The sequence below is a fragment of the Dermacentor albipictus genome, chromosome 9 (assembly GCF_038994185.2).
Source record: "Dermacentor albipictus isolate Rhodes 1998 colony chromosome 9, USDA_Dalb.pri_finalv2, whole genome shotgun sequence".
NCBI lineage: Eukaryota > Metazoa > Arthropoda > Arachnida > Ixodida > Ixodidae > Dermacentor > Dermacentor albipictus.
This window is the reverse complement of record NC_091829.1, coordinates 123,387,916-123,411,099: the sequence shown is the minus strand read 5'-3', so window position 1 is coordinate 123,411,099 and position 23,184 is coordinate 123,387,916. Positions and strand designations below refer to the sequence as shown.

Below are 23,184 nucleotides of genomic sequence, written 5' to 3'. Positions count from 1 at the left end.
GATCCAGCGAGGCGTAACAAGACCACGCGAACGAACCTACGTGAGCCGGCAGAAACCACAGGGATTTAGCAGCAGCACCTAGCAGCGTCTTTCCCTAGGCGTACAAGTACCTATCTGGGGGCAGGGAGTACGGCACTGGTTCACGTCACATCCGGTTTGCCTCTAAACCGGGTACCATAGAGTTAGTAGAACAACTCTAGAGGAAAAGCTGGGCCGGAAAAGTGGGAACCTCTAGGGCGCCGCCCTGTTGCTACTGGTCAATGTGGCCAGCGCAATTACTATTGAAAGAGCTGAAAACAAGTACAGGTCACCTCATGCCTTGTCATCTAAAACGCATATTTGATGGCTTTATGAAGGTGGTGCGTTAATATTAAGTTTACAGAAAGCGATCGCTAAGTCCGTGACTTATGTAAATCACGATGTACGCATTCATGCAATAAAGGATGACGCGAATTTCGGTTTCGAATCTGTTTTTTGGATGCGCAGTAGTTTCGTACAGTTTAGGTTTGACATGCGATCGCGCGTCGACATCGGATGGCACACTCGTGCCTTATGTGCCACCGAAGCCCCGAAGTGCTCTGGCATATACCTCCACATGTAAGTAAACGAATGTATCTCCTTGTTGAGAATATCACGCGAGTAGGGAGCTCTTGTGGTGCATCACAATCGTTTGAGAAGCGTCACTTTTCTACATGCGGAGCGGTGATTTTATTTGCAGGTTTCCCTTCAGTAGGAAATTGCTGCAGGCGGACCAGCGCACTGGAATTGTACTGGCGAAGCCACAAGCAACTCAAAGAATCTGTTTAATTGTTGCACTTTGAACAGTCATGCTTCTACAAAGGCCACAGCAGAAAAACAGCCTGATGCCGAGTATTTCTGTGCCACGAAGTAATCAAGAGGCGAGTGCCTAATGCGGACGAAATCGAGCTCTTTCATCGAGACTTAGAACGACAGAAAGCTGAGCTAGTTGGTAAGGATTCATTATGCAAAACAGATGTGAGGCGTGCAGACAGGACACAAGAGTAGAGAAGTGGGCGGCGCTCGTGTTGTTTACTAAATACTCTACTCTTGTGTCCTGTCTGCACGCCTCACCTCTGTTTTGCATAACAAGTGCATCAACCCACATATTAATAGCGTAGGCATTTTGTTAACTGTGCAATATTTTCAACACTTCCTTGCATGCCATTTCATGTGGATTATCTTTTCTGGTCACAAATTTGTGCAGCGAATCTATTTGCATGATCGACTCCGGGCCTGTGGGACCGTTCACTTGCACTTGATGCTGAGTCTTTTACATGTATCCATAAACTGCAGATGTGCACATCAGATCCCTGCGAGCATTTTCAAAATTCACTTATTATAGACAACAGGCACATATACAATACTGACATAATCTCAAATACCACTAAGCAGTTGGGACACATTTTTGTTGATCATACTCGCAGGTAAAATAAGTAGATCATGTGGACAGCTCCAGCTCGTTTTCCTTAAATCAGTGTGTGCAAGGGGTATGCAAAAATAATTTTTTATCGCGCATCGATTATTTTGCTGTATAAGCAAGAGAACCCACCACGTTAGTGTAACGTATCTTGTACATCACGCTAATATGTGCTTTAATTTACCAAGTGAGATGAGTTACTTTTATGGCTCATTCAGTCATATCACACTGCAAGCTGCATTCATCAATCTTCAATTGGATTTTGCAAATGTTTAATGAAACGTGTTTCCCAAATTTTATGCAGACATGCAATGGCAAGCCCTTCCGTGTGTTCCAAAGGTAAAATTTAAGCTCTGAATTAAAGAAGACATTTCTAGTCAGAAACAAGCAAAAATAGTGAATGCAGAGTATCAGAAGCCCAAGGTACAGAAATTATGAGAAGTGTCGAATGATTTTAAGGAAAGAGTCGTATTTGAAAATGCAAGACTGTTCAGTGGAGGTCAAGCAAGTCAATATAGGTAGAATACTCTGCAAAATTATGCGAGAGAGGGGATGTCAAACTATGGGTCAGGAAATGCGTTGTTTTTCTGCAAAACAAAAGCTGATTGCCATTACATAAGTCACTTTAGCGTCACGAGGCTGCTGCTTGATAAATTCAGAAATAGACCAAAAAACAAGACACGCAAAAATAAAAGCAAATTTAATGATGCTCTCTCCACACTGGGATAAATAAAAACAAACACATCACATCTAATGTGGACATATCAGACGCCTTTAACACTAAAGGAAAAATTCAGTTTCGAGCTATGGCACTTGCCGCATAGATGTGGGTGGCCTTGCACTAATAGTGATAGAAATTTAGAAATGCATTTAGAAATTGAAAGCATTCATGCAGACAAGGATGATTCTTTATATTTTTGGCTACCACTTCAAATGCCTCCACTAAGTGTTACAATGCTGCACGCAGCCATACTAAGGAACTCGCAGCAACACCTGCAGGTAAAAGCAAAAAGCAGTCAAAGTGCTGGTGTGTACTGGACACTATGTTTGAAAACATTTAGGCAAGAGGAGTGCAAGAAGCAGACATAACTGCATTTATTTCCATAATTCCCCATTTGAATGGCCTTTTCTTTTTGCTTAGACAATGCCTACGCCTAGCCACAGCAGCTCCCTCATACAGACTCCGCAAGCCAAGAGGCCGTGGAGGCAAAGGCAGGTAAGAGGCAAGAAGCAATAGCACTGGTTTCGACATTCATCTAATTTCTTTCTTTTTCTTTCGTTTAGGCAGCCAGCACACCCCGAACAGCCACCTTGACTGCGGGTGTGTCACCCTAGTCACCAAGGAAACATTTGAGGGAAAGCAACAGGCAATGTGAACAGCCACTTCTCCATCTAAACAATACTCTTTCTCTCGGATGACTCCTACGCCTCGCCATGCCAGCACACTTGTGCACAAAGATGCCGCGGAGGCACGTGCAGGTCAGAGGCAAGAAGCAGTGACACTGGTTTCGACATTCACCCAATTTTTTTTACTTACACTGAGGCAGCCAGCACACCTCGAACAGCCACCTTGACTGCAGGTGTGTCAGTAGATTCCTGTCGTACATATGCTCATAATAAACTTGAAGGCAAATGGGACAATGATGCATTGTTTTTTTGAACATTTATTGTACACATACAATATATGTTATACTTTGCAGCGCTACAGAGCATATTTTGAAGCTTCCCCCTATATTTTGCACATTTACTTACATATGTGTTGTGTGGCCCTCAATGCAGTTCATGTTGTAGCAGCTGCTTTGTCTGTGTATTGCACATTGGCTAAAGCTCATGATATCCACATACTTCTCTCACATATGCACAATAAAGTTCTATGTAGTCCTCAGTGTCACAACAAAAAATGAAAGTAAGCAATCCGATTGTGGAATTGTGTTTATTACAGTGATTCCTATGACAGTTACTGACAAGTTGACAACTTGAACTGGTCAATCCGTCCATAGCCTCCTCTATTTTTCAAAAATAAAGGAGGCTATGATCCGTCATGGCAAGGAATTGTATGTATACATAAAAAAAGGGGGATATGTGTGTGTGTGTGTTTGTAGTGGGGGGTATAGGATTAGGGCGGTACGAAAAAAATGTACCAACTCCGTCTAGACCCATTCTGTTAAGGTACCGTAACAAAGCGTATTATGCATAAAGTTCATACAACCAACTCTGATACTACTACACACGCCAGGCGACGCGAGCTACATGCCATGACGCATTCGCGACTGCACCGGATGCCCTCCATATTATTCTCGTTAATCGTGTTCACTGCACCGAGGCAAAAGAAAGATCATGGGCGCAGGTGCCTTTAATGTATCTCGACCTTGCGAGGCACTGCTGCGCGTGCCAGGGGAGCTGTCCGTGCGAACACTCCCTGGCACACACCTGACTCGGCGGCCCCAACCTACGTACCGTTCTGCTTCGAGCTTTGATCCCCCCACTTCTCCCTTGGGTGCCCTCGAGTTCCTGCGCCGCCTGCTTTATTATAATCTCAGGTGCTCTCCTGAGACTTCCGTTTGTCGGTTACATGCGCCTTACAGCTGGATCAGTACTTATAATAATAAAAAAAACGCGATCTATCGTCGCGACGATAGATCGCGAAAGCGGATTTGGAAGCATACCGCGTCCGTGCGAACAGAATTACGGAACGCCAACGAGGAATCTGACCACAGCTTCAAGGTAATCTCGTCGAGTGACACTCCTGCAACAGGCGTGACCGCTGAAAACCGCATACCGCCGGAAACTTCAACAGGATCATCCCTCGGTTGCATAACTGCCACCTGTACGGCCAACATGGATCGCACCCACACCGTCCCGCAACATAGATTAAACAACCAACTTATAAAGCCCAAACACACGGCTGCACGCACACATCAACAGAAACTACAAGCGAGACGCCATGCTGCTACGCTGCTACGGTTGCCGGATTAAAACTGACTACTGTCGCCAAGTCTAGCAAGCGTCTCAGGGGCTGGCAACCGCGGCGCGTAGCAACATGGCTGCGCTCTTGGGGTTCCCGATTTTAATGCATGGGCCCTATGGGTAGCTTGTCCTCTAGAGTCAGTATAGTAACTCTATGCCGGGTACAGCCGGCCTGCGGGGATACGCTTCTGCCTAGTGTTCCTGTACATGCTCCCGCAGGGAGCATGTATATGCTCCCTGCGGGAGCATATACAGGAACACTAGGTTGGCCCGGTTGGCTGCGGAAGCTTCCCAAAGCAGCAGCGCGCCGCCGACTCAATGCCACAATTTTTGTTTGTTTGCTGCACTTCGTGGCGCTAAATATTCAAAGAATAGCCTTTTTACATTGTGCACTCTGTAAAAAGCAGCTAATAGGCGAATGAAGAGGACAGCGATGCTTTTCCCCAAGTAACCACGGATATCCGGGCGACGTCCGACGGACGTCCTTTCTGGATATTCGGGATGTCCGTGGGATATCCATGAATGTCCGACGTACGTCCGAGGGACGTCCCTGGGAAATCCAAAGGTAATCGCTTTGGCATCCGTAGTACGTCCGACGCGGACATCCAGCATGGACATTCAGGGGACGTTCAGAATATATATATATATATATATATATATATATATATATATATATATATATATATATATATATATATATATATATATATATATAAATATATATATATATATATATATTCACACACACACACACACACATATATATATATATATATATGTGTGTGTGTGTGTGTGTGTCTTCCCGGGGATATTCCAGATATACACATGCCTTGAAGCGACAATAGTGGCCGGGACACATTCAAGCACCGGACCATTATATATATTACATTTGTCTAATGCTTGAATGCATTCTTGTTTTAAATACACGAGAAATGAACTTACACCAACTTCCAAATACAATTAAACGTTTATTGTCACCTTATACATATACATAAAAAGACCAATAAGCAGATATATGCGTACTGTTCAAAGAACAAATAAATACACGTATAAAGAAGAAAACTTGCAATTTCAATAGCACAACAACAAGGTAGAGAACAGCAGAACAAAAATACTTATTGCCCACCCTGCTTTGACATTTGAGTTTGCAGCATGGAATAAAAAGAAAGAGCAAAAACACATCAATTAGCATTATTAAGCAGCGAAAGCAACAGAAATGACATGAAGGAATTAATCTTGACTACATCACTTCACTAGCACTCTGCGACACGGGCACAAAAAATGACATTAACTGGCTAATGCCTTAAACTTTAATGTCATTCGCGGGGTGCCACACGGACATGCTTAATGGTATTGCAGCTTAAATGTTATTCGCGACGTAGTGCGTTCTCGTAAGTCAACTTGCCGTCAAATGCGTACTCTCGTTCCCAATGTCTCCACATTCTGACGTGGCTAAACGAACTATTAGTGAAGAACAATCAATATATTCTTCACTTTCTTTAAACAATAGCTCTTTCTCGTTGGCGTAGTGCGTTCTTACAATTATTAAAACTCACTTGGCCATCGAATGCGTACTCTCGTTTACAATGTCCCCGCCGTGGCCGTAGTGACCATATCCTCACGATATTAAACAAACTTGTAGATAAAAACAACTAATATATTCTTCACTTTTTTAAAAGGAGCTTTTTATTTTCGTAGAGATCAGCAGGCGATCTTGCCGCTGCTGACGGCTACAGCTCTGATCATGAGCGCATTAGCCAGGAGAAGCTGTTTGCCAGGAGAATCAAAGGGCGCCGATGAAGAGTCTGCGGTAGCTAAAGCAAACGTAGACTCCGGGGTCCTGCTTACCAGAAAACCCGCATTGACTTGTGCGTACACCTCTTCTAAGGGATCCTGTTCCGTTCTCACAGCGAAGTGAACCATCCGAAGCGTCACGTAGAGTATATCCATCAGGGAAGCAAGGCACATTGTCCTTAGTGCGCGTAGTGTCACAACCACCGTCCTGAACTTCCGATGTCGCCTCGGTGCAGCGACCAGCATCACAAGGCGCGCAAATGTTTGCAGGGACAGCCCGAACGCACATATTAATGCATGCGTGCGGGGTATGCGCGCCACTGCACAGTTCTAGAGTTGCGAATTCTCGAGCTGTTGACTGCTGGCTGCCGGTGCGAGATCCGAAGTCCTCGAATATCGTCTTTGTTTCCAGCGACGCTCTTTTTCGTGCGTGCGGCTTCTCCCGCAGTCTAGGCATCCTGGCACCTGTGAAGAAAACACATTTCAATACCCAAACGAATTAAAAAAGAAATCGATGTAGCTGTCATACCTTGGTAGCTGAGTAGGAGACTTCGGCAGGCACGGAAGGTGACAGACGCTGCTCCGCTGCCCTTAAAACTATAGTGAACTAGAATACTTTCTAGTGGCGCGACCGGTGGCTGCTGGGGCCAGCTCGGCTGAAGCGAGTTGACACTGACGGCCGCCAGGGGCGCTGCTGCGCCTTTTCCTAGCCTCCGGCGCGCGCGTTGGCAGCACATGGCAATGCGGTGTGTGATTTAGCTCGCTTCGCGCGCGCGCTGTCACGCAGTTAATTTTACTTTGGCGTTCGTATCTTGCTGTTGAGTAGGGATAGCAGTGAGCAGGAACTATGTAGCATTAGTGTCAGGGAATTTAACGAAGTTATGGCGAAAAGAAGAACTGATTGCCACTGTTTTGCGCCAGGCTGCCGCACCGGCTACTCGGGCGCGCCTAAAGCATCGTTGTTTGCCGCACCAAGAGACGACGAGTTGCGAGGGAAGTGGGAGCGGAACATGCGAAGGGACGACAAGAGCCTCACGGAACTATCAGCAGTGTGGGAGCACCATTTTGAAGCCCACCTCATATTGCGCGACTACGTTCACGTAATCGACGGCGTTGAAGTGCGTATACCCAGAGGCAAGCCGTCGTTAGCTCCCGGTGCCATTCCGACGCTGCTGCCTGGGTGTCCAGCCTACCTCTCTGTTGAAACCCCTAAACAGAGGACTGAAAGGAAAAGATCTGCTTGTCAAACAATTCCACCACGAAGCAAGAAGCCGTGTCAGGACGTGAACAGCGCTGACAACGAACATCAAGAGCCGGGAGAGCTGGCTGCTACAGAATCCTCGCCTTTCTCGTTTCAGGCGCTCCGTGGACTCGCTCCTTCGACGAGCTGGTGCCGCTTCGAGGACGAACGTTTTGGGTTAATTTTTGCGACGTCTTCTTTGAAAATGCAAGCAAGGCTTGTGATTACGCATGAGCGAGCTGTGGTTTTCAAGCCTGTCGGAGGCAAAGTTTGTGCTGACATTTATTACCAAGGAGTGATGTGCACAGAAAAAACAGTTGCCTCTGTTGGCGACGCTGCAGCTGTACTGCAGGATGCCGAAGCAACTTGTGTTTGCAAGGGAGCAATGACGGATGATGAATATAGGCAGGTGTTACCGAACTTGACGGTGAAACTTCAGGCAGCAACATGCAGCAACGGACTCTGCGTCTTCAGCATAAAGTCGTCTACTCGTCTGCATTTTTTCACGAAGAGCATTAATCGAGCCAGCGACAGCAAGCGGCAGGCGTCAAAGCACCTTAAATTGAGTAGGTGCTGAACAAGGCAATGGCAGGGAAGTTGTGGATTTTTGCAAACAAGATTTTTTTCTGATCATTTCTGCACTGAAGTCAGTTGTAAATAAAAGCTTCATATGGTGTTCATGTGTACATAGCTGTGACATCAATTTTATAATTATTACTACATCAAAAACAACACCAAAACTCACATCATAGCGGTAAATCGATCATATTTACAAGACCATTGACTTCTCTGAGCCATATATGAGCTCAAAATGCCGCATAAAATTTAGCTTAAGCGGTTTACTTCTGAAAGTGTGTGGACAATAAATGGCTGTGAGTACACACACTAAATGGCATTGCTTTCGGGTCTTGATCTTCAAACCACAGCAATGGTCGCGCAAATAATTTGCTCTGTATGTCATGCTGACCGCTTGTCATTCTGCGATGGTGTTTTGCGCCAAAAAATCACTCTGCAAGTCGGAGTTCAGCAGACGACGCGACAGTAGGAATGTTGTATCCTTGCTTAGGTACGTGGTTTTCGGACGCGTTTCAATAATTAACAAGCCTAGTCACTGTAACTGACAGGCGGAGAACAGCAAGAAGTAATAAATGAGCGATTCTTATTAGTAAATGAGATGAAAAACGCAAGATGACAGACGACCTTTTCAAAACTACGCGAATTCCTGTGCCTATGAAAAGTTGCGGTGGCGCCATCTCATGGCGTCAGTTAGAAAACGGCTCGCCTGCGCCTCGCCGCTCGCGCCACTAGAGAGTATTCTAGTTCACTATACTTAAAACGATCGCAGAATGAAAAATGGCGTGGCGACGATGGCTAGAGCTTGGATTGGATTGGATGACTGCAGCGTTCTGCTTTGCCAAGGTTGTAACACTTTCACGTGCATCTACGCAAACATAAATAGGTTTTTAAAATATTCTATTATTACACAGTGAAATATTTACTTATTCTGGGAATATTCGGTATCTGATTTTCGAGTTTTTAGTTTCTGCTAAAGCTGTCGGCGCCAGAAAAACATAGCCTTTGAGATTACTGTCAATGCATGGCGGCTCTGACGCATATAGCTTTCGTAATCGCTTTCAACGCACGCAGCCACCAAAAGCGTAGCCTTTGAGATTTGTTTTTGTTACCTATAATGATATTATTGTATGCACAATTGAACACTGCAGACAACTTCCTGTTTTAAGAAACCAGCCAAAAAAATTACCGACGATTACGTTACTTCCTAATGCGAAATTTGAGCGCAGCAAATAAGCTGTTTCACCTTTTCGATAGATTGAGGCAAAGAAATCGAGCAACACATGTATGCGCTATCACAGAATTTTTTTTTATTTTTCACACGTATTCCTTTAACAAAGACTCCACTAACAGTTCTTGACAGTCATGAAGGAAGCTTTGTGGTCGGAGAAATAGACTGATATATGTTTGACTTGGTACACCAATGCTTGATTCTCAAAGACGAGATCTATACAAGTGCCTCGCGAGGTTGTCACAGCCGTGGGACGCGTTACGAGCGAGAGGAACGGGATGTTCTCCGGCATAAGTGTTAGGAAATTGCTGTTTGTCTTTATGTCAACATTAAAGTCCCCCACTACTAACATCGGTGTGGATCGATGGACGGTTAATGCGAGTTGCAGGAAGTGCACGACGTCTTTCGTGAGTGCGGTAGCGGACTCACGAAAGCGGTATCAGTCGGTCGCTGCTAGCGCTGGGGGGATGAAAGGGGGGCGGAGCTGGTTATGAGGCCGACGATAACGCCGACGACGACGCGAAACCCAGGAACGGACGCCAAAGAGCCATTTGTGTAGCCAGCCCTCCTCCACAGTCTCTCCTCCTCCCTTCCATCATCCTCCCTCGCCTGGAGAGCCGACAGCGCGCATGCGCGGCGGCGGAGCAGATTCGTCGGCGAGCTACGACGCGAAACCCAGGAACGGACGCCAAAGAGCCATTTGTGTAGCCAGCCCTCCTCCACAGTCTCTCCTCCTCCCTTCCATCATCCTCCCTCGCCCGGAGAGCCGACAGCGCGCATGCGCGGCGGCGGAGCAGCAGATTCGTCGGCGAGCTGGTTACGAGGCCGACGACAACGCCGACAACGACGACGACGACGACGACGCGAAACCCAGGAACGGACGCCAAAGAGCTGCGCTATAAAACAGGCGCACACAGGAAACATACGAGAAGACAGGAAAGAGGCTGGAAGAGGCCTGTCTTGTGTATGTTTCCTGTGTCCGTCTTTTTTTTGCTGTTTTTTTCTTAATACAATGCACCAACTAGCCCAACAACGTGTTTTACTTCCTGTTTCAATGATAAACCTGAACCTAAATGTTCGGAGGTCAGGACCAAAACTCTATGATCAGGAACTTTTCATAATGAGGGATATAACTTGAGTGCTTGGCTCTAGGTCGAATAAGTGGCTTCAAATGGGCGCTTATATATTCTGCTAGTCATCCACAAGCATTTTTTTTAAAGCAAACTTTAAATTGTTTGTATGACCCACCGATAGAAAAAAAATCGTATTTTAATACTGCGATGTTAAAGTGGGCAGAATTGATATCAAGTTGGAAATATATTTATTTTGCTTTGAAAAAAGAATGAACTGTGTCCGATAGAGAACAAAAATAAACAAATATAATATGAACAAACTAAAATTTCCGGCAATATATTTATGCTAGTTCATATATAACTCACTAGTGTATATCCTGGGCATGCCTATTTATGGACAGCCAGCGGACGTTCAAAATGGGATGTCCCATGGACATCCCGGTGGGATGTCCTTCGGACATCCAAACAGGATATGGACTTCTCCTGTACGTCCCACGGACGTCCATGTTGGATATCCGGATGGATGGACGTTGGGACTTATGGTGGACGTCCCACGGATATCCGTGGTTACTTGGGTCGTTAGTGGCATGTTTTATGTACACATGAAAAAAATAATAGGACCAGTACAACGCCGGATTGATGAATCTAGGCATTATGCATCGATATTCACAAAAGACGCGCTTTCTTGGTTGCTACAGCTACCTTGTGACTGCTTTCTAGTTGACAGTTTGTATCCCTGGAGTAAAACTGCATCCGCATAACAATGAATAAATTCAGTACTTCGCCCGTGAACGCGAACATATGCGCTGCACAACCAAGAAGAGGGAGGCAGCACCCCTCTAGATAATCTAAAGCCTTCCAAAATATCTCTCCGCAAAGGCCTGCCTCATCCAGGGAAGCCGACACACTTTTGTTAGCAGTCTTCATAAAGCCCAGCATCGTTGGCGTCGGGTGCTTTAAGGAGCCTTGCTTGAGTCTTCTGCACTCAAGTAACTGTCGCAGCCAACTGCTGGGGTTTCAAAGCTTATGTCCGTTATGCATAGATCACATGGGGCGCCCTTTCTGACTTTACGAATAACATATCCACACAGATAATAAACAACATTGTCCCCTATGTTCATTGCTCATTGCTATGCTCATTGCAAGCACATTCTGGTGAGCTGCTTCGCTCCAGGCAACTTATCAACGTCGCCTCAATTGCATTGCGAAGACCACTTTTTTTACTTGCAGGCTTCTCTCATCTGCTTGAATGTGTCGTTGATGCCGACGAGCACAGGTCCTGGCACACCGTCCACACTACCACGTAGCGCTGTTTTAACAGGTGTATACAGGCTTAGAAGGCGGAATATCTGCGTGAAGTTGGTTATAGTGGGATGGGACTCATCTCAACCGAAGGAACGCACTAGTCTAATGTATTGCTGAAAAAAACATGAGAGGGAATTTTCAAGCAAACAGTGCAATGTGAATGTAGTCGCAACTAATGTGAACAGTGTGCCTTACCTCCAGTGGATCTTGATGTAACTTGGCTGTCGAAACATAGAGCGCACCTGGACGCGGCAAATCATCGACAATGTCTAAAGTCGACATCAGAGTTACTCGCAGCGACTTTGTCGTTTGTTGTGATGCAAAAAGCTTCAGGTTCTTTTGAATTGCATTCTGTTCTGTCAAGTTCAGCAGTTCCAAAAAATCTTTGATGACCTGACATATGATTAGTGTAACAATTTTATATCCCTTAGGAAATGCGCACGAAGTTCAAAGGCGGTGGTCTGGTACACTATTTTGACGTAGAATGCTCGCAAATATTTAATAACACAAAAGAACAGGAGTGAGAACAGACAAAGTGATAGGAAGAGCGCTGCACCCTCCCTAGCTATCACTTCGTTTCTTTCTCGTGGTTTTTCTTGTTTCATTGCCGTTTCGTTGTTCCATTGCAGGTATGTTTGCTCACAAGGCGAGCAGCATTTTCCTGGCACACAAATAAGAAATACGAGCAAAACGTGGTACGCTTCTGCACGCATTGGCGTCTCTGTCCGCCCGCACAAACGTTACTCGCACCGCCCGCCTTCGGGCCGACAGTGTCGCGCGCGCCACCCCGCGGGCGCGACAGAAAGGGGCCAGGTGCCGCGGCGGAGTTTGACAACTGAAAGCAATCTAGTAACGTTGGGGACAGCCAAGGAGGATATATAAAAATTGCTGGAGTGGAGAAGGCGCGCTCCGACCGAAGCCTCCGTCCTCCATCTTACCAGAGGCAGAAAGCGCGCTCGGCTCCGGCGGCACCGGCTCGCGCTGCTGTTTTCGTGAGTTGGTCTGCAGTGCAAGTTATGTGAGGGGCATGTAAACACCATCGATTTGATTATGGTTGCCTCTTGCGTTGCCTACGGATGTGCGAACAGGCTGAAGAAGGGTTGTGGCCTCACGTTTCACCTGTAAGTACTCGAGAACACGTTCATTGAGCCACTACGCTCGCGTTGCCGATGGATGTCAACTTATAAGTTGTGTGCGTGTGTGTGCAACGACTAGTAGTCCTGGATTTGCCGACAGGTTTCCAAAAGATCCGGAGCTGCGGAGCCTGTGTGAGCGGGCTGTTCGCCGTGAAAGATGGCATGCGAAAGATGGAGATCGCCTTTGCTGTGTGCATTTCGCGCCGGAGTGCCACTGGAAGCTATTTTTTTCAGAGGCGCTGCCTACATGCAAGGGCTAAGAGACCCTGCGGGGCGTCCAGTAATAGAAGGGCTGAAGAAAACTGGGTTCGTTGGATTTTCGGTGTGCATAACCAGCACAAAAAAATTGTTCGATGAGCTTGTTCGCAAGGATCAGCTGAAATACTTGCTGACCCACAAGCTTAGCCAGGATCACGCCGAAAACTTCTTCGGGTCCATACGTGCACGAGGTGGTCATAACAACCCAACCGCTGCGCAGTTCAAGGCTGCATACAAGCGTCTGTTGGTTCAGACAGAAGTGATTTCATCAATCTCTGGAAACTGCTCCCAAAACATAGTCTCAATTCTAAATCTAACAACTACAGGAGCTTTGGTAGGTGACAGCAGCATGCTTACTGATATGCGCAGGTCATCAATCCTGCAGGCCGACGACCACAACTATACCCATCGCATTGACTGCCCAGAAAGCTTGTCAGCTTTTGTCGGTGCTGTAGTGCCGTACATTGCAGGTTTCGTCGTTCAGAAAGTTCATTCAACGGTAACATGTGAACTGTGCATCGCAGCCCTGCCCTCGGATGAACTGGCACCTTTAATTAGGCAAAAGAGCCGAGGTGGACTCATTTCACCGACGTCGTTGGCCTGTGTGAAGCAATTGAAAAGGGGCTGCGATGGCTACAGGCAGAATATGATACTATTGAAATGGTGACGGTAAGATCAAAAGACCTCATCCTTGAAGTCCTGGGCACCTGCACAGAGAAAAACTGGTTCCAGAAACTGGAGGACCACATCCTTGATCTTGATCCACTTGATAACCATATTTATATTTTGTGCAAAAAAAATCGCTGAAAAATATATAAAAGTGAGAATACACCACATGACGAAAGAACGAAACCGTGAACTGATCAAAAACAAACTGAGACCACTTTTGTCGAGGGTGATTATTTTCAATCACCAGTAGGGTGTTTGTCATGGTGTTCTTGACGGTATGCGAGATTTTCTCCCTAATATCTGCTCATTTGAACTGCCTTCTGTATATCAGCTGGCTGCTGGTTGATGGTAAATAATTGACAACTAGAACCACACATTTGCATTCCTTTCTAAATGGGAGCAGCTGCATTACGCTTTTATCCTTAATATTTCTACAGTTACACTGCCTTCTACATGCCACTTTTCTGCTAGCTGATGGAAAATAAATGTATATGACTAGAACCACTCGTTTTCGTTGCTCTGTAAGTGCGAATAACGTCATCCACAGCGCGGAAAAGCACGAGTGCGGCAGTGCTAATTAAGCTTTTCTGCTTAATATTTGAGCTGGCAAACTGCCTTGTACATGCCAGTTTCCCTCTGGTTGATGAAAAATAGACGTTTAATACTAGAACCGCTCGTTAGCGTTGCTTTGTAAACGCGAAAAAGCGCGGCTGCGCTATGCTTTTCTCCTTAATATTTCCGCAGTTAAATAGCCTTCTTCACGCCAGTTGGCTGCTACAGTTGATGGGAGATAACCGTTTACAACCAGAAGCACTTGTTTTCATTGGTTTCCGAATGCGAGCGCCTTCATGAGCAGCGCGAAAAAGTAGAAGCGCGGACAGGCGCGGCTGCGCCGCTGCCTTTTGCCACTGGCAAGATGGCCGCCGGCCGTTCGGCGCGGCTTCACCCTTGCCCATAGGCGCGTATAGGCGGCTTCCACTCCAGCAATTTTTATATATCCTCCTTGGGGACAGCGATGTTTTCGGCCGGCCAAACAACCCAAGGACGCAAATAGACGTCGCGGTCTGCGCATGCGCAGTACCGTCGCCCCTAGTTCTTGCGTACGCAAGCCGCTTGTGTCTCCTAAACTAAAACTCTCTTAATAAAAGTGGCGGCGGTGGTGGTGGCTTTGATTAGTGCCGTTTCGTACCTGCGGTCACGGCAAAGACTCCGGAAAATCGGATGGCGAAGGGTTCTCGAGTGCGAAATTTCAGACGGTCTTATACACTGACTCTCTGGGGTACGTGGTGTTGCCGCGAAGCCGTCCGAATTATCGGTGTAGTATAGTGTCGCCCCCTGTCAGATCTATGTGTCATCGCACACGTATGTTTTGTAGTTGTTTAGCTAGATGGCGCACCCCCCTTCTGTCATGTGACGAACATTGGACCAATCGGGAGGTGTCATCTGGCGTGAGTGAGTGAGTGAATAAACTTTTATTTGGTCCAGCAAAGCGCGATAAAAAGCGCACCTGGCTAATCCCACGACGGGACTGGCAGATCTAGTCTGCCGGGCCGATCGCGGGCGCGCTGGACGGCCAGGATTTGATCCTCAAAGACGGGACTTCGCAGGAGGGCGTCCCACTCTTCCTTGGTGAACTTCGGGCCCAGCGACCCGCACTCCCAGAGCATATGAGGCAACGTAGCTACCTCACCACAGGCCACGCAAGAGCAATTGGTATAAATCTCTGGATATATGCTATTAAGGGACGCCGGATTTGGGTACGAGTTCGTTTGCAGAAGTCTTATACCCGTGTCACACGGGCGTTTGGAAGGCCTTCCAACCGATAGTCAGTTGACTCAAAGGTCAAGTTCGAGCTGCTACACGGGCGGTTTCGACGGCCCCCGAGTCAATAGTCTATCGAGTCAACGGAGCACCTCACAACTCTATCGAAATCTCGATGGCCTTTGAGCAACGGAAACGGAAACGGCGCGAATATGCCCTCTCGTTCACAGTGTGCTCCAACTCACGGTTAGAAAGAACAAATCAAACCAAAATGCTCTAAAAATACTATATATGAGTGTTAACAATTATTCAATGAAGTATTTTTGCCACTTGATATGCGCGAACTACACACACTCTCGACAACAGCGACGTGTAGCGACGTAAATTAAACGTTGCCGCAGTTTCGCTACTCAACAACTTAAAAACTGAACATACATGTAAGGCAATGTATAAACAATTGTTTTAATCTATAAACAAACATAAAAGAAATTATAGTGCTTTTAAGTGGTTTTAATGTTGTTTAACTTTTTGTGACATGAAAACGAAAATAAAGAGACGCACGCCACACAATTTGGCGAGAAACGCCGGAACCACTCAATGGCCTTTCAAAAGTGCCGTGTAGCAGCGCGACAACTCCTTTGAGTCGATAGAGTTCTGGCGTTTCGAAGGCCGTCGACTGGAAGGCCTTCCAAATGTGCCCGTGTGACATGTGACCGCCTGCGGCCTGCTTAACTTGGAGTGAGGCGGGGGGAAAACCCTTCTCTCTAAGTAGAAGAATTATTTCGTTGTGTGTGAGAGGAGGTGTCTCGGTGTCCGGGGAGAGAGTCGCCGGACCCGAGGGCAGCGCGGTCGGTAAAGCCACGCGCAGCCTCGTGGGCAGACTCGTTGAGGTTCAGAGGAACCCCCTCAATCGCCCCGACGTGTGCAGGGAACCAAAAAATCGAGTGCATGGAGGTGTTGCCGTGTGTGGCGCCTTTCAGAATTTGAACTACCTGCCGGGCTACCCGGCCTTTCTGGAATGCCCTGATGGCGGCTTTCGAATCGCTATACACCCTGTCTCTCCGACCGTCTTGCATGGCGAGTGCAATGGCCACTTGCTCGGCCACCTCTGGGTTCGTCGTGCGGACGAAAGCACAGTTGATAACTTTGCCCAGCGTGTCAACGACGGAAACCGCAAAAGCCTTGCCGTCTCGGTATGCAGCTGCGTCCACGAAGCTTGCTGCGATTTTGTCCCTGTTACTTGCTTTAGCATATTCAATGCTCTTGCCTTGCGACGACCTGCGTTGTGAACGGATGAACGTTGCGGGGCAAAGGGGCGACCACGATCTTCTCCCCTATTTCTCTGGGGATTTGGGTGTCTTCAGCCAAGTTCTTGGTTGGTGCGAGTCCGATCTCCTCGAGGATACGCCTGCCGGCCGGCGTGGTGGACAGCCGAGTTAGCTGGGCCCGTTCCTGAGCCTCGGCTATCTCCTCCATGGTGTTGTGTATGCCGAGCCGAAGGAGGTCCTCTGTATGCGTTCTGACGGGCAGCCCGAGGGCTCTCTTGAATAATTTTCTAATGAGGGCATTAAGCTTTTCCCGCTCGGCTCTGAGCCAGTTGTGCATGGCCACCGTGTAAGTGAAGTGACACAGCACAAAGGCGTTGATGAGCCGAAGCAGGTTGTCCTCCTTGAGGCCACGATGTCTGTCCGTGACCCTTCGGACAAGGCGAAAAGCATTGTCGGTTTTCGCAATTATCTTGCGTAACGCAGTGCCGTTGCCCCCGCGTGATTCTATAAACATACCCAGGACTCTGATGGTGTCGACCCGGGGTATCGGGTCACCGCTCCGAGTGAACAGGTGAATGTCACTTTCCGAGACCGGTTTCCAGCCCTTGGGTCTGCGCCCTTTTTCTTTTCTATAAAGGAGAAGCTCAGATTTCGTCGGGGAGCATCTGAGTCCCGTGGGTAGCAGGTACTGCTCCGTGACGTCTACCGCCTCTTGTATGGCGCTTTCCACTTGTCCTTCGCTACCGCCGGTGCACCAGATGGTGATGTCGTCTGCGTAGATGGTGTGTTTGATACCTTCAACTTGGGCCAGATTCCTCGAGAGGCCGATCATGCAGATGTTGAAGAGGGCAGGATAAATGACCGAGCCTTGCGGCGTGCCCCGTGGGCCCAGGAGCAACTCGTCGGAGGCAAAGTCGCCGATCCGCAGCTTCGCTTTCCTCCCCGTCAGGAACGAACGGACGTAGTTATATAGTCTGGGGCCCAGCTCGAGGTCTGCCACGGAGGCCAGAATGTATTCGTGGAGAACGTTGTCAAAGGCTTTCTCGAGGTCGAGTCCGAGCAGGGCCCTGGTGTCTCTGGTACTGCCGTCGATGATTTGATGTTTGATCATCTTCATGGCGTCCCGCGACGAGAGGCCGGCACGAAAGCCAATCATGTTGTGAGTATAGATGTTGTTCTCTTCGAGATATCTGTTTAGTCTGTTGAGAACGACATGCTCCGCCACTTTCCCAACGCAGGAGGTGAGAGAGATCGGTCGGAGGTTGTCCACGTTCGGAGCCTTGCCGGGTTTGGGGATCAGGACGACGTTGGCGGTCTTCCATTGCTCTGGGACGCTGCCATTTTTCCAGGTCTCGTTGATCTTCTCGGTGAGGTATGCGATCGAACCGTCGTCAAGGTTCCGCAGCATCTTGTTGGTGATTCTGTCGGCACCTGGCGCACACTTTCCCTTGAGCGCGAAAATGGCTTGCCTAATTTCCCCCACGGTAAAGTCTTCGTCCAATTCCGGACGGCTTGGGCCGAGGTAGTCAGGAAACTGGTCTTCCTCGTTTCCACGCTTTATGGGAAGGTATTTCTCCATGAGCTTGGCAACCAGCTCGTCCCCGGAACAGGATGTGGTAGCTTCGTGCAGGGCTCTGGCGAGCGTGTGTCTCTGACTGGATCTGGTGCTGCCCTCGTCGAGGAGATGTTTAAGCATGCCCCAGGACTTGCCGTTACGCATCTGCCCGTCTATCGAGTCACAGACCTCGTCCCATTGCTGCTTGCCGAGGGTCCGACAGTGATCTTCGATGGCCTTGTTAAGCTCGGAGATCTTTTTCCTCAATCTTCGGTTGAACCTTTGTCCCTTCCATCTTAGAAGCAGCGCCTGCTTGGCCTCGATCAGATGGGCCAGCCTACTGTCCATCTTTTCTACCTCCAGGTCGCTGACGATCTTCTTAGTGGATGACTCGGCGTCACTCTTGATTCGCTCGCACCAATCTTCCAGGTCTTTGGGGACGGCTGCGCTGTCGTTGCCGCGGAGCTTGCGAAAAAGATCCCAGTCCGTGACAGTGAATTCCCTGGATTTACTTCGGGTGACTTCGAAGCGGGTCTCGAGCACATAATGGTCGCTACCAAAATTTATTGCGGTGTTGCTCCACTCGGCTCCCTCGACGTTCTTCACGAACGCCAGATCGGGGGTGGTGTCCCGGCTCACCGAGTTGCCGATTCGGGTGGGGAACGCCTTGTCCGTGACGAGCGTGAGGTCCATTTCGTTGGCGTTCTGCCACAGACCCCGGCCCTTGCTCGTGTCGTAGACGTACCCCCACACGCCGTACGGTGCGTTGAAATCTCCGACGACGACCAAGGGATGGGTGCCGGCCAGGTCGACGGACTTCTTGAGTATCGTTTTGAACTGCTGTTGCGAGTGCCTGGGATTGCTGTAGATGTTGAGAATAAACACGCTGTTTCTTCGCTGGTTGCGTTGTCTCGTGTTGAGCAGAACCTCCGACATGACGTATTCGACCTTGCAACTCGCCAGCTTCAGGTCGTGAGACAAGTGTGTAAGCCTCCTGTCAATTAACGTGCACACTCCCCGACCTTTGCCCTGCACGGAGACGGCACGATAACCAGAGAGGGATGCGGCAGAGACGAGGGTTTCCTGTAATGCTATTACTTGCGGTTTGTTAGGTAGCGATCTTAAATATTGCTGCAAAGGAGCCCTCTTATTGGAGTACCCCCTGCAGTTCCACTGCCAAATTTTGAACTCCTCTTTGGAACTATCCATGATTAGATAAAGTGTCCGGGGTACCCGCTGTAAGCACAGGTGCACGCAAGAAGTTCCCCCCACTCTGACGTGCCGATGTGCTCGTAGCCCTGATCTGAGTCCACGACGCGTTCGGAACAACAACCTGCATCGGTGTTACGGACGTATTATTATTCGGGATCACCAGACGCTCGAGGGCGTCCATGCGATCGGCCAGCGCGCCTAGGCCTCTCCGCGGGTCTCCAAGGGCGACTTGCACCTGTGCTAAGCCTTGTTGTAACTGCTGCACACTCTTAGTGAGCGTAGCCAGCATGCCTTTGGTCTCATAAGTTTGCGAGTCTGAATCGTCCTTACTGGTGTCATCTGGCGTGTGAAGCCTTTTTAAGTATAAACGGTCGAGGGTCGGTCGAGTCTTCGTTCCGGTTTTCATCGGGCGCAGTTCGCTCCGAGTCTCCTTCACTGCGCCGGCGCTAGCCGCGCGTTCGCTGGTCGGGGCCCCCCGCTTGCCTGCCGCTGCCGACACATCTTTTGGCGACGAGGATGGGATTCCCGCTGCGGTTCCGACCGAAGCCCCGGGAAACGAACGAGCTTCGTAAGTGAAGCGTCCCTTCCGTGTCTGCACGGCCTGCAAACGCCGCCGACGCACTTGGCGTCGCGAGGCTTCCGAGCCTAGGCCTTCTCGCCCCCCTTTGTTCCGCCCTGCTCCATTCTACTCGAGCTCCGGCTTGTCTTCTGCACTGTCCCCCGCACGCTACCGGGCATGGCTTTTACGGCGAACCTTCCCGTTTTTCTTGAAGTGCCCGGGCCACCATTAATTCCCTGGTATCGCTGGAAAAAAAATTTTTCAGGCCCACCTCGAAGCGGCCGGCGTGGCGACTGGCCGGACGCGCGACGAGCGTCCGCGCTCGTCAGCGCTCTCAGGCGTGAGGGACAACGGAAGTACTTTGGAGCCGAGGAGCAGGAAGCAGCAAGGCAGTTAACCAGCGCAGCGTCAGCTTCAAGCGAAGCAGCAAGGCAGTCGACCGGCGCAGCGTCAACGTCAAGTGACGCGGTCCCGCCAGCGTCAGAGTTTCCGAGACTCTTGCAGCGGCTTGACCGGCTGTTCGCCGCGTCAACAAATGTCCTGGCGGAACGGCACGAATTCACCAGTCGAAAGCAGTTCGAGGGAGAAGGATTCCTGGAATTCGTGACCGCATTGAAGGAGAAGGCGGTACAGTGCAACTTCGGCACAAGCTATGACGAGCGCGTCCGAGACCAAATCATACATGGGGTAGCGAACGTCAGCGTTCGCAAAAAGTTGCTGGCTCATGGCGAAACCCTGTCCCTGGACAAGGCAGAAGAAATTGGACGCTCGTTAGAAGCCTTGCATCGAGCGAACCGCGCGTTCGGCTCCGAAAATGTACGAAGAATCGAGGCATCTCAACTTGGCGTTCCGTCGACGAGCCAAGATGGCCGACTTCTTCTGGGGAGCCGCCAAGATGGCCGACGTAGTCCGGGAGGCCATGAAGATGGCCGAATTCTTCCGAGAAGCCGCCAAGATGTCCGCCTTCTTCCGAGAGGCCGCCAAGACGACGGACTTCTTCCGAGAGGCCGCCAAGAGGGCCGACATTTCGCACATGGCTCCTCCGAGAACCGTGGTGCATGCGATCGGTGTGGCAGCACGAAACATATTGCCACATACAGGAATTGTCCCGCAAGGAACCGGCGGTGCAACGCCTGCCACACGTTGGGCCATTTTGCATCAGTATGCCGAAAAACCCGTACTGTTAAACACTTCTCTTCCGCAGAGACGCTGTCTTCAACTTCCGCAGGGCAGCCGTCCGCGTCTGTCTTGACGGTAAGCGCTTTTGAAACTAAAAAAGATTTGGAAGTTCCGGTCGTAGTGAACGGCGTCTCCATGCGACTGCCGGTGGATACGGGAGCGTCTGTCTCATTGATGACGGCCGAAGATATTGGAAAGCACTTTGGTCGACAGCACTTACTGTCGCAAACAACAGTGGACTTGAAAAATTTCTCCAAGCAACGCATCGGCATTCATGGCCTGTTTCAAGCCACTGTCCAGTTTTTTCAAAGGTCATGCTCCGTCACGTTCCACGTAACGACTACAGGAACATCACTGCTGGGTTTAGACGCCATCCAACGCTTGGGCATGCAGATCGACGGTACGTCGCTGACATGTCTACCATCACTTCCTTCAGTACAGAGCCCCACAGGTGTGCCTCCGGGTTTTGATCACCTTTCCAGTGACGAGTTGGGTCTCGTCAACAACTTTGTGCGCCGAATTCATCGGCAGAAAGATGCGAAACCAGTATCTTCAAAGTTGCGCCGACTACCCCTGGCTCTCCGTGACCACGTCACAAATGAATTGCGACGTCTCGAGGACTGCGACGTCATCGAGCGCGTCGACGCTTCTGAGTGGGTGTCTCCATTCGTGGTGGTGCACAAGAAGGATGGAACCATGCGGCTCTGTGTAGATTCACGGAAACAGGACAGTCTTGTGTCTCAAGTTCAAGAAAGGGTTTTGCAGAAACAGCGGCAGACTAAACAGTACGTAGACAAACGTAGAGGTGCTCAGGCAACTCGTGTCAAGGTGGGAGACACCGTCAGAATTAGATTTAACAGGAAAGGAATTTTTAAGTACAGTAAACCTCGTAAAGTCAAGGCCCAGATAGGACCATCTACTTTTCTACTCAGTGACGGGAAGACGTGGCATGTGTCTAAGTTAACCCCAGTGATGAAGGATCCATTGTGGATCCATTGTGTACAAGTGACAAAGATTTTTTGTACTCGTATTCAAACCTCGATAGTCATTCCGATGACTCGTCTGTAGTGACATCGTCTTCTCATAAGCATCAGTTAAGTAGCTTGTCTGACTGTATCACTTCCGAGTCTACGCAGTCAGCAGTCGTCTCTGATTCCGTGGGGGCATCGGTAGTGTCAAGAATGGCGAGCTGCGAAACAAGATTGCCACACAGTTACGACAGGGCGACACGACGCGCACCTCTCCCTCTCCGTCGCTGCAGCTGGGAGGCGTTCAAAGAAGCAGCCTTTGCGCTGGAATCCGCCGCCTTCCACCCGCCCCGTCGACATTGTGACGGGACTAGTTCGGCGTGTGTGAACAATGATTCCGGAGTTCCCCAACGCGGAGCTGATTTGACACGCATGGACAAGCTGCCGTGGGGACGACGTATTTTGGTGCGTCTCACGCTTCGGCCTGGCATGGAACAACGAGCGACCCACGATCGGCGCCGATAGTTCCCGGAACGGCACCCCGCCAACGCCGTCGTCGGGCATCAGAGCGCGGTTGCCTTTGTGTCTGTAAACTGATCTGCAGAGCAGCGGCGAGTTGGTGATGAGTAAACGAACAGTCGCCGCGTCGTAGGACCGGCGGATCGAGTGTATAAAAACTGTGGTTGTGCGAATGCTGAGGACACTTCTCTTGAGCAGTCATGTTAGACTGAGTCACTTCTCTCATGCAGTCATGTTGGACTGATACTCCTTTTCTCAAGCAGTCATGTTAGACTGAGCTAATTTCTGTAAATAAACCCTTTTTCCTCGTTCTCGATGAGAAGCAGTTCTTCACTTCATCAACGATCTCAGCGTAAATAAGTTGGACGACGGCATGGGCCAGCTACCTTCGAATTCATGCCGTACTCCAATCTTGGCAAAGGACCACGGACGATGGGATTGAGCCCCCAATCCTGACAACTGGCTGACAGCGGTGAGAT

The 23,184-nt window shown here is 49.2% G+C and overlaps 2 long non-coding RNA genes across 2 annotated transcripts in view; one reads left to right on the top strand and one right to left on the bottom strand.

The window, feature by feature from the left end:
* LOC135918858 (uncharacterized) overlaps nucleotides 1–23,184 on the bottom strand; it is a 117,935-nt gene that overhangs the window by 31,315 nt on the left and 63,436 nt on the right. The window lies entirely within an intron of this gene.
* LOC135896531 (uncharacterized) lies at nucleotides 511–3,063 on the top strand. The gene is made up of 4 exons (XR_010562734.2): nucleotides 511–597; nucleotides 719–970; nucleotides 2,580–2,654; nucleotides 2,723–3,063. It is a non-coding gene; the product is annotated as an uncharacterized lncRNA (long non-coding RNA).